Below are 12,191 nucleotides of genomic sequence, written 5' to 3' on the forward strand. Positions count from 1 at the left end.
TATTCCCAAATGCTATTATTATTATTATTGTTCCGGGCAACTCCAAGGAGTCGACAGACTCATCGAGAGAGGCCCTAACATCATGTCAAGAACAACTATTCGACATTCACACAGTATCTATCATACCTTGCCTTGAACCCATTCACTGTCGTAGCACCCACAACAGACTCTGGAAGCTTATTCCACTCATTCACTACTCTCCAAGTAAAAAACCTAGCTCTAACACCCTTGTCAACCACGCTCTTGCCCAGCTTCCATTCATGGCCCCTAGTCCTCCCACCACCAGTCATATTTTCAAAAATATCTTCTGGATCAATTTTATAGAAACCCTTCAGTAATTTGAATGTCTCTATCATATCACCCCTCCTTTGCCTATCGACCAATTTCAGCAACCCACAAATCTTCAACCTATTCTCATAAGGTTCATTCCACAGACCTGCTATGATCTTGGTCACTCGTCTCTGGATCCTCTCCACTTCCTCCCCATCACGAAGAAACCCTGGTGCCCATAACTGGGCACAGAAATCCAGATGGGGTCTTATCAAGGCTCGATACAGAGGAACAACAACTTGTTTGTCTCTGCATGTTAAAGTATTTTTCAGAAGCCAAGTGATTTGGTGAGCTGTTTTAGTCACTTTTGCAATGTGCCCCCTAAACTTCAATTCCCTAGCCACCAACACTCCCAAATCCCTGGCCTCATCAATCTCCTGGAGTACGGTTCCACCAATGCGATATACTGCTGCTATTCTTTTCACCCCAAAGTGCATAACCTTACACTTTGCCACATTAAATTGACATCCATTTTTCCTAGCCCAGTCCTCCAAACTATCCAAATCATCCTGTAAAATTTTGACATCCTGTGCACTCATAATTGCTCTACCCAACTTTGCATCATCAGCAAACAAGTGAACACTTCCTCTCAAATCCTATCCTATAACATTAATGAACAAATTGAAAAGCAGTGGTCCAAGAACAGAGCCCTGTGGCACTCCACTAGTCATAAGCCGTCTTTTAGACTCCACTCCTGAATAAACCACTCTCTGGTATCTCTCCTTCAACCACCCTCCTATCCATCTCACCAACCCTATATCTATCCCCATCTGCTCCAGTTTACTGATTAGGGTTCTATGTGGTGTCCTATCAAAAGCTTTGGCAAGGTCCAGTACTATTACTGTAAACCCATTACCCCTATCCAGTTCAGCTGTCACTGTGTTATAAAACGTCAGCAAAAATATTTTGAAAATATTTTTGCTCACGTTTTATTTATTTTTACTCACTGAGGCATGATCTACCCTTCACAAAACCATGTTATCCCCCATACAGTATCCCATTTTCATCTATCCAATCCTGTATTCTTTTCTTGACTAATTTCTCTAAGAATTTGACAATGATTCCTGATATGCTAATCGGTCGGTAATTTACAATAGCAGTCTTTGAACCACCTTTATGCAGTGGAACTATTTTCCCCTCTTTCTACCCCCTCGGGACTAACCCAGACCCGAGACTCAAATTAAACAAAATGGTCAAGGGTACTGACAATTCTTTAGCCGCTTCATGTACGACACGAGCTGGTATACCATCCAATCCCACAGATGTATTGACATTGAGGTTATGCAATAGACTACTCACCTCCACTTCATTCACCACAATTCCCATATAATCTACTGGTACATTCGTTTCTGCAATGCCACCACCTGGATGATATATTCTTGCAAAGTGCTCACTCAGTAACTCAACTATATCAACTGATTCAGTTACCTCCCTACCATCGGCATTCTTTAAAATCATTCTGCCATGTACATTTTTCCTTTTACTTGCTACATATCTAAAAAACTGTTTAGGATTCTATTTAGCCTGCATGGCCAATGTTCTTTCGTAATCCTCTTTTCTTACCACACTCGTTACCCTTCTGGCCTGCGCTTTATACCGTTCGTGTGCCTGCCAGTCACCTTTCTCCTTAAATTCCCTCCATAGTTGTTTCTTTTTTTGCAGCTCAAGCTTAATGGTGTTATTCATCCATTTAATCCCTAGTTGATTTATTATTCGGACTCTAGGTATACAGTCAGCCATTGCTTCATGCAAACAGTTCTTAACTACCTTCCATGCACTATCAACTTCTAGTCCTTGCAGTTGTACATGCCATTGCACTGAACCAATCAAACTCCTAAGCTTGTCATACTTTCCAGCCCGATAATTCCACATGTACCCTGTCTTAATTGAAAATTCTACACCTTTAGCCACCTCCCAAGTCAAGACCCTATGATCACTCTTACCGATTGGTGGCAATGTGGTCATATTTGTTGCAGCCAAATCCTCAGATGTAATTACTAGGTCAAGCACTCTCTGACCCCTAGTATTTTCCATTACATGCTGTCGCAGATAGTTATCCCTTAATATCCGCATAAAATCCAATTCCTTCCTCCCGTGTGTCCTCTCCTCACTCCAATCAATGTGACCATAGTTGAAATCTCCCATAATAATTACCCTCCTTCCACTCATTTCTTCTATTTGCTTGTGCATATTGTCACCACCATCTTTTCCATCACCTGGTCTATAGCAGCACCCAATTGTATATTTAGTTCTGCTAGCCACAATCTCACACCAAATGGCCTCAAATGTGCTCTTTTCTCTATCCTGCAATTCAACTTCTATTCTCCTTGGCTGCAGCTCATCAGCTATCATCAACACTACTCCTCTCCCCATTTTATTCTCCCTGTCATTCCTGAACAAATGGCCTCAAATGTGCTCTTTTCTCTATCCTGCAATTCAACTTCTATTCTCCTTGGCTGCAGCTCATCATCTATCATAACAATACTCCTACCCCCATTTTATTCTCCCTGCTATTCCTGAACACACTATACCTATCACATTCAATCCCTCTATCTATATCATCTACAGTCAGCCATGTTTCACTAATACCAATAACCTGTGGTCTGGAAGTGCCAACCATGACCAAAAACTTTTCCTTCTTGTTCCTAATACTCCTAGCATTAGTGTACATGAATTTAAGACCCCCATTAGCCCCAAGCCTACCTTGATGCCTTATATTAACTATCCCACTCTGATTTGTTGTCCTTATTTGCTCGGGTATATTATATTCATTCTTACATTCAACTGCCTCCCTAAGGACTGTATATCTACTCCCCCCCCCCTAATAAATCTATTTTCCCTGAATTTGCACATCCACCACATTCAGCAACACTTTCCCAAGTCTTCTTACACTGTAACCATTCAAATGCAAGCCATCCATCTTATATAGATCCTTTCGCCCATCTAACTCACTCCACACGTCCATAAATTCCACACCACTTATCATACATAACCCATGCATAAAGTCATTTGCAATTATGGCCCTCCTTTTAAACATTTCACTGTCATACCGTGGCAAAAGACTAATCATTCTAACTCTCTCACTCTTTTCTTTTGCTACCTCAAACAATTCATTCAGGTCTTCTATCATTTCCATTTTGTCTCCTTTCAAATCATTTGTACCTGCCACAAGAATCATTTCTTTCACCCTTTCCTTTTGCTCTCTAATAGACTCAGTTACATCTTTTATGGTCTTACCAGGTTGGTACGATTTTGTCAAATCCTCTACTATCTCTTCATTCCAGTCTATACTGCCATAATTAAAATCGCCCATAATAATTACCCTTTCTTTGTTCACTAATCCAAGCTGTTTATACAGATTTCTTCATCATCACCCTCCACATTCCCTGGCCTATAGTGAAATCCAACTAAAGTCTTCCTGTCAACTTCTACTTGACACCACTCTGCCACATAACCATTGCTGCTATTTCTGTCTTTCATGTCTACCTTATGTGGATATAATTACCATGTTATCATCATCAGTACTCCCATCAAAGCAAATCAAATTTTGATTTTATCAAAGTCAAAAAAAAAAAAAATCATCTCTTGACTTACATGAATATTTCATGATATATGACTTGTAGGTAGAGAGCTGTTGACATTATATCACATTACTTTGCATGTAAATCTTGTGATTCACATGAAAAATATTTCATGCATAGCATATTTCTCCAGCACGTGTACTGCATACAATGTGGTAGAGTCGAAACTAGACTGGTTGACCTTGAGAGAGATCATCAGTGAGAATTAGATGCATGTAGATATTGAAGGCTATCTCAGTGGCAGAAATCATTTTTCAATATACAAATAGAAGAACAGGTATATCAACATCATCATGACTCTGTGTCAAAGTTAGTTGTAACAAATTTTTTCATTGTGTTGGGAAATAAACACACCAGACAACAAATTATAAAATGCTGTTTGAAATATGTATGTAATTTTAAAATCAATGGACGTAAAGAATTATATGTATAGGTAGAGTAAAATTTCTGGAATATGATTGTGGATATCTGAGCCGTGTGTTTAATGCATCTCTAGCATTCTGTATTCTCTTGTACAGGTACAACCATGGGTCGTGAAGGTGATATTATCAAGTGGCAAAATGGCGGCATTGTTTTTGGCCGAGAACATGACATTATGATGGTAATCTTGATCCAAGTTGTACACAGTTGTTTGGTAAGAGTAAGACTTTGAAACCTTTCATTAAGCACTGCCTTCATATCTTAATTTGTTTTAGCGTTCTCATCATAAGAGCTGCATGCCTTCAGGTCTGTTGACTGCCATCTCGATCCCGAATCTCATTCCTTTCCTGAAGCATTGCTCTACCGATACATCATACCACCTTAATCTTCTTCACTCCTCTTATAAAAATCTTTATATGCTGAATATGCACTTATCAATAATAAAAAGGCTTCCTGCTCATTGGTGTAAGTTAAATGTCTGTTTGAATCATCCTGAAAATATTTGATATTAGTACCATCTTTATAACAAATGAATATTTCCTGTCATTACCCATGAAATACCAATAACAAATAATAAAATCTGTTAATAATTTTTGAAAAATTACTAACAAATAAATTGAAACACTAAACTGATATTCACACACACACTCACCCATTCAGTCTATTTAGGGCTCTTGCAAAGCTACAACATCTGCTTTACTTCTCATAACTCTCCCAAACTGTATATCATCTGCAAACAACTCTATATCACCATTTAAGACCTTCCAATGTCATTTACATGCAAATTAAACAGTGGGGTCCCTGTGACACACTACTAGTGACTTTCCTCTTCTGGGATGATTCTTCTAATATCGCACTAATATCTCATATCTTCTGATATCGCACGTCTGATATTCCTCTTCTGATATCACACCCCCATACACAATCTGTTGATACCTGTCAGACAGCAATCTCCATTCTAGTGCATAAATCTACTAATCAATCCCATCTGTTCCAGTTTAACTACTAGTTTGTCATGTGACAGCCTATTGAAAGCTTTTGCAAAATCTGAATATATTACTTTATATGTTAACCCCTTTGTCCAATGTATTCATCACCTTGTTATAATAAATAAGTAAGCAGATTTGCTAAAACACGATCTTCCTTTAGCAAACCCATTAAAGAGAATTCTGCTGCTGAATTCTGCTGCTTCCTTTAGCAAACCATTAAAGAGAATTCTGCTGCTGTCCACCCAGTTCTCAATCCCTGTCTTCACTAGCTTCAACACCTTGACTCTTCAACTCCAGACATGCAGATTGACCTATATAATTTGAAGCCTTAGTCTTATTACCCTCTTTATGAAGTGGAACAATTTTGCCATATTTCAAGTTTTTGGAATCTGCAGTAATCTAAGACTCGTGTTAAAAATGTACATTAAAGCTGTTAATTCCCTGGAACATTCCCTCAAGGCACATGGCGATATGATCAAGTCCCGTGGCCTTGTTGACATCAACAAGTTGACTCAATTTCTCATATACCTCCTGCTTGCTCACCATCAGTGGTTCCTCCCCGATTCCCACTGCTCTCAAGTTCTGCATTATGTTACAATCACAAAGATGGAATGCTTTAATGAACTGACACTTCTACTATATCCTCCTCAGTGTTTATTATTCTCCCATTATCACTGACCAACACATCCTCCCCTAATCATTCTTCCTTCTACTGGCCACATATTGAAAAAACTCCCTAGGATTTCTTTTAGCGTCATTTGCTAACTGCTGCTCATACCACACTTTTGCTACCCTTACTACTGATTCTTGCTTGCTTTTTTGTACTCCTCATGTAACTGATTATCTCCACTCATCTTGTGCTGTCTCCACAATATCTTTTTTGCCCAGATTGCATGCTTTATGTCTTTAGTCATCTATTTTACATACCTTATTTAATCTCTTGAACTTTGAAATGCATCCAGTCATTGCCTCTGCCAGATACTTCCTAAATATAGACCAAGCAGCATTGATTTCATTCCCATGTAATTCGCCTTTTCTGTGATATTATTGCAAGCTGTCTCCCGAGTTGCCATAATCACTTGCCTTATAGTTCCCCATCTAACCCTTTAATAACCTACATGGCTAGTTATTGGTTGCCACATCAGTAAGAAATCTGTCAGAGACAGCCCTCCTCAAGTTACCCAAGTTAACAGTTGGTGACGTGATTGTGAAGTGGAAATGTGAAGGCACAACCATAAAAAACAAACAAACAAACCACAGTTGGGTAGTGTGTGTTTAATGACAGACCATTGAGTGTTGAAGAAGTTGGTTCGTGGAAAAATCGCCAGACATCGAGTGAAACAATCACCTGGGAGTTCCACAGTGCTACTAATTGTCCGACCAGCATCATGACTGTGCATCGAGAGTTAAGAGGAATGGGGTTCCATGGTCAAGCAACTGCCCATAAACCAAACCTTTCTCCTGTGAACGCTAAACGGCGCATGCAGTGGTATAAAGAACAATGCCACTGGACAGTGGACAACTGGAAACGTGTAATTTGGAGTGACGAATCACACTTTACTATTTGGCAGTCTGATGGGAGGGTCTGGGTGGTGAATGCCTGGAGAACGATTCCTACAAGCATGTGTAGTGCCAACAGTGAAATTGGGAGGAGGTGGTGTTACAGTGTGGGGGTGTTTTTCATAGAATGGACATGGCCCTCTTGTAACTACACAGAAATCTAAATGCAGAAGGATACAAGGACATTTTGACCTGTTGTGTACTGTCTATGGTAGAAGATCAATTCGATGATGACTATTGTCTATATCAGCATGACAATGCTACCTGCCATAAAGCAAGGTCTGTGAGGGAATGGTTTGTAGACAATAACATTCCAGAAATGGACTGGCCAGCCCAGCGCCCTTACTTGAATCCCATAGAACACTTTTGGGATGAATTAGAATGCCAAATTCACTCCAGACCCCAATGACCCATATCACGAACTGCTCTGGCTACAGCTAGAGCAGTTCGTGATACTATATGACCAGGTGTCAGGACATCCCTAGAGGAATGGCAGCCACCTGGTAGAAAGTCTCCCCAGCAGAGTTAGAGTTGTCATAGAAGCAAAGGGTTGACCCACCCAGTATTAATGTCCACTACTGGAAAGTGTGTCACAGGGAAAGTCTGATTACAGTTTTGAGTAGGTGTCTGGATACTTTTGATCAGATAGTGTATCACTTGATCCAGTAGGAAATTTTCAGTTAAGAAGGGGATGTATGTGGAACTGCAGGGTAGGTGATTATGAAAAGTTTAGGAAGCGCTGTTACTTAAGATTTATTTATCGTATGGCATATACACATAGTTAAAATAAAATACATATGAATATAGATACGATACAATATATAAAATTATGAATAAGAAATAAAACATAAACAAGCAGATAAAATACATATTAAATATATGACAAGCATCAAGCAGAATATTTAGTCATATTTTTACATTTAGATTTTTAATCCAATTGATCGCCTCTAGGGATAGGTCAAAAATGTCCTTTAGTTCACCTGGATATGCCATTAACTCATTCCCAAACTATATGATGAATGGTTTGGGTCTTGGCTTCACATGGGCAGTGGGGATTCAATATCTTTCCCCAGTTTGATAGTAAGTCTCCGGATATACCATAACCTGTACGAATCCTGTTAGCAGTCTTCCATATATTCCTGGGCAGGTCAAATCCAGATGGTCTTTGAAGAATATTTATGTAGCTATGGACTTCAGGTGATACTGCTTGAGTCCACAGTGCATCCTACTTATCCCACACAAGCTGGCATTCTGACTGAGAAGATTACAGACAGTTTTAATGACAGGTCTTCTGGATTTTAATCATCACATAAAGCATATGGAATAAACTCATGTATTGGGAGATTTTGGTTATTTATGATTATTTTATATTCATGAAGTTGTTGCAGTTCTGGAGGAGAAATATGGCTCAGAATGAGGAGCCAGTGTAAGGGTGTGCTTCTGATACAGCCCATTATTAAGCACACAGTGAGATTAAGTTGAACATCTAATTTGTTGACGTGGTGGCTGTTATACTCATACTCTGCTGCACTGTAGACCAGTCCCAAAGCGGTGCACCGTAGAGTTGTGGCACTCGAGCCCCATGTAGTACCGCAGAGCTTCTGAACTGTATTATTTCTAGTACGTACTTTAGCAGTGATATTAATCATATGTTGTTTATATGACATATAATTATATGCTTGGATAGATAGGTTATCCTTGGATAGAATATATCCAAGGATAACCTTGGATATATTCTATCCAAGGTTATCCCCAAGTATTTAGGTGTTGGATTAAACAAGATTAACGTTCCATCAACAAATATCTCTGGTTTTTGATTTGCAAGTATGTTATTAAGATGAAAACAAAAACATTCAGTTTTACCAGGATTTGATGTTAATCTCCATTTTTTATAGAATTGCCATAAGGCTGACATATCATTTATTAATATTTCTTCAGTTCTTTCTATACATTTATTACTGATTACCAAAGCTAAATCATCTACATAAGCAAACTTTTTACTAACTGTTTCAGGGATGTCCATGATGTAAAGACTGAAAAGCAGTGGCCTAGCACCGAGCCCTGTGGTAGCCTATTTTTAAGTACTCTGTTTACTGATACTTCTCCCATATACCACTCTGAAATATCGATCACATAATAATTTGTTTATAAGGTGTCCCAGTGTTTTACATGGGATGATCTTAAGGAATTTGTATATGAGTCCTTCCCTCCAGACAGTGTCGTAGGCCACTGTCAAGTCAATAAAGACTGCAGTAGTCTTCAAGCATCTTTGAAACCCTGCTTCAATGTAAGTTGTTAAGCTAAGGACCTGATCTGTGCAGCTACGATCTCTTCTGTTACTTAAGAATCTGCAAAGGAAAGATGTTAGCAGTTTGAGAAATGGTAAAGTGGTGTTTGAAGGAAGCAATGTAGGACTATATCCTGGGTCAGGAGGATAAATTAGGTAGGAATTAGATAAGTAATATCATTAAGCAGGAGCTGAAAAAAAAAAGTTTGGAGAACATATAAGGAGAAAGATGGACATCAAGCTCACTAACAGTACAGGTATATGCAAGATAGGTGACCAGTTAGGGTAAGGAAGGAAAAAATCAGATTATGAGAGGAAATTAGGCAAGGGCTAATATCTCTCTAGATATCTTTTCAGATGTACCTTGAATGTATGAGATGGTAACAGTTTTGCTGTAGTTTTTTGTGGTAGGCAATGGAAGGGATTTCTGGGGAGCATTAGTATTTTTTGTATCCTCTCCAGAAATCCCCTCCATAAAGACTGCAGCAAAACTGTTACAATCAAGGCTGTAAAGATATCTAGAATGCTCAATAAATATCAGCGTATTTAAACCTTATGTCAAATTGCAACTCTCATCTATTCACCTAAGGACAAACTCTCTTCTTTATCCCATCCAGGAGTTTATGAAGTGCCCTGTTATTTTGATCAGGCTTGCTATGAACAGACAGGAAGAAATATTGTCATCTGCCTTGGTGAACATAAAAAATACATCCAGCACTATTGTTATGGCAAATCAAATCTAGTAGACCATGCCTTGGAATCAGGCAGAAGCTTTATAACATGCTCCAAACCTCAACAAGTATGGCTGTATAAATTTACCAAAAATCTGGGAAACAGTCATTTTAAGATTTAATTAATATTTGTTTTTTCTCTTTTTTCAACAGATGGTGCCTAATTAGGACTGAGTTCCTTTTATTGCCTGTTACAATTTTTTTTAACTTTTTTAAATTTTTTTAACGTTACTAATCCCACTATTATACCAAATTGTTGTTGTTTTGCATACTGTGATAAACTCTTCTTGTATTCTGAAGATGCTGGATGTAATACCAATGAAATATCAGCAAATAAGTTAATAAATATTATTTTCTTATAATATTGTGTTGTCATTAATACTGTGAAAATAAATAACATTTACTGTGAACACAAGCCTTTCCATGCAGTTTAGTCCATATATCAGGACTCCGGTGTGTTGGTTATGCATAGAGGTTGAGGGTGTAGATTATAGAGTTTGGTGGCTAGTAAGAAAAGAGAGATTTGATAGAGATCCTCATGTTGATTAAGGGATTATCAGATTAGTATATAAATAATTATAAAAGGAGTGGAGGGTAAGATGGGAAGAAGGAGAGACCATCCCTGGAAGTTGTATAAAGATGTGGTGAGGAATAGTTTTTTACACGGATAGTTGTTGTTGAGTGGAATACTTTGCAGGAGTGCATTGTGAATGCAGGGAGTGTAAACAATTTCAAAGTTCAATATGATAGACATGTTACTTATTGAGTGGGCCTCCCATGATAAGTCTCCTGACTCCATGGAGATTACTGCAATAATAATAATGTACACTAGTTGTGAGAAAGTTAGCTTTTTATCTAAGTTCCATATTTTACTTATGAGGTAATATCAGTTGCATTCCTTCCTGTGGTATTGATATTATGTTCTGCTTAACACCTTGTAAGCCAACCACATACCCACAACAAAAGCAGGCTGTGTGTTTTTTTATTATTACTCAAGACCCCATGGAGTCAAAGACTCATCTAGGAGGTCCTTTTATCAAACACACAGCTCATCGTTCCGTGCTTTGAACACACTCAAATTCTCTGCAGACACCACACTTTCAGGCAAGGCATTCCAATCATTCACAACTCTGCATGAAAAAAACCTGCTGCTCACTCCTGTACTCACACCCTCTTTATACAGTTTCCAGGGATGACCTCTGGTTCTCCCCTGATCTCCAACTATTTTCTGTAGAACCTCTCCAGCATTGATCCTATAACAACCCCTTAATAACTTGTAGGTCTCTATCATATCTCCCCTCTTCCTCTTCCTCTCACCCCACCACCTGCAAGTGTTGCAAGTCTAGCTGACCCTGCACGTAAGTGCAAGACCAAGGCAACTCATGGTAAAAGTAGAATAAACTCATGGTAAAAGTAGAATAAGCTCTGATCACTAATTTTAATATTTACCCATAATGCAAAGCACATCTTCTGGAGGAGATGTATGATGCTTTGTATTAAAGGCAAGGGGCCACTACCCAGACTGGTTTTGACCTTTATTGAGGTGTATTTAAGTAAAGACCTCTCTAAAAATTAGGACGGTTCCTAGACCACTCCATAGTGGCCAAAAGACCGTCCAACTCAGCATTGTTCCACTCAGTGACAGACTTACTCCGTCACCGAGACGAACATCTCAGCATTAGCTCTTCCCAGTGGCAGTCTCACCCCACCACCAGCCAGAGCCATAATCTCAGCGGTGGCCCTACTCAGAGACAGACAAAACCTATCCCCGAGCAGAGCCTCTCAAAGCCAGTCCCCACCAGTTCCGACCCCTATCGAGAGCTCATTAGTGGGAGCCAGGCTAGAAATACCAAGAGTTTAGTAATACAAAACTCATAAGTATTTTACCAGAACAAGTTACCATAAGGTGTTTTAACCTTATTAAATAACGATCTCAGGAGGAGATATAAATGTAGAAAGTATTTTACTTTGGGTATAATAAATGTTAAAGATACCAAGGTATTTTAAACCTGGTTTTACTCCATTTCCCAAGTAAGCAAACAGAAAAACAAGTCAAGTTTGCGCCTGCAAGTGTTGCAAGTCTAGCTGCCCCTGCACACAAGTGCAAGACCTAGGCAACTCATGGTAAAAGTAGAATAAGCTCTGATCACTAATCTTAATATTTACCCATAATGCAAAGCACATCTCCTGGAGGAGATGTATGATGCTTTGTATTAAAGGCAAGGGGCCACTACCCTTAGTGATCTGAGTTTATTCTACTTTTACCATGAGTTGCCTTTGTCTTGCACTACGT

At 38.9% G+C, this 12,191-nt stretch overlaps 1 protein-coding gene across 2 annotated transcripts in view; it reads left to right on the forward strand.

Annotated features, from left to right (window-relative positions):
- The first annotated feature begins 4,389 nt into the window (after nt 1–4,389).
- LOC150107025 (MFS-type transporter SLC18B1-like) overlaps nt 4,390–12,191 on the forward strand; it is a 508,245-nt gene continuing 500,443 nt past the window's right edge. For both annotated transcript variants that reach the window (XR_016548342.1, XM_090392899.1), the window contains exon 1: nt 4,390–4,545. The gene's annotated coding sequence lies outside the window, so the exon portion shown is untranslated. The remainder of the gene's footprint in view (nt 4,546–12,191) is intronic.

The sequence above is a fragment of the Typopeltis vanoorti genome, chromosome 5, assembly GCF_054136105.1.
Source record: "Typopeltis vanoorti isolate ZY-2024b chromosome 5, IOZ_Tvanoo_1.0, whole genome shotgun sequence".
NCBI classification, from domain to species: Eukaryota; Metazoa; Arthropoda; class Arachnida; order Uropygi; family Thelyphonidae; genus Typopeltis; species Typopeltis vanoorti.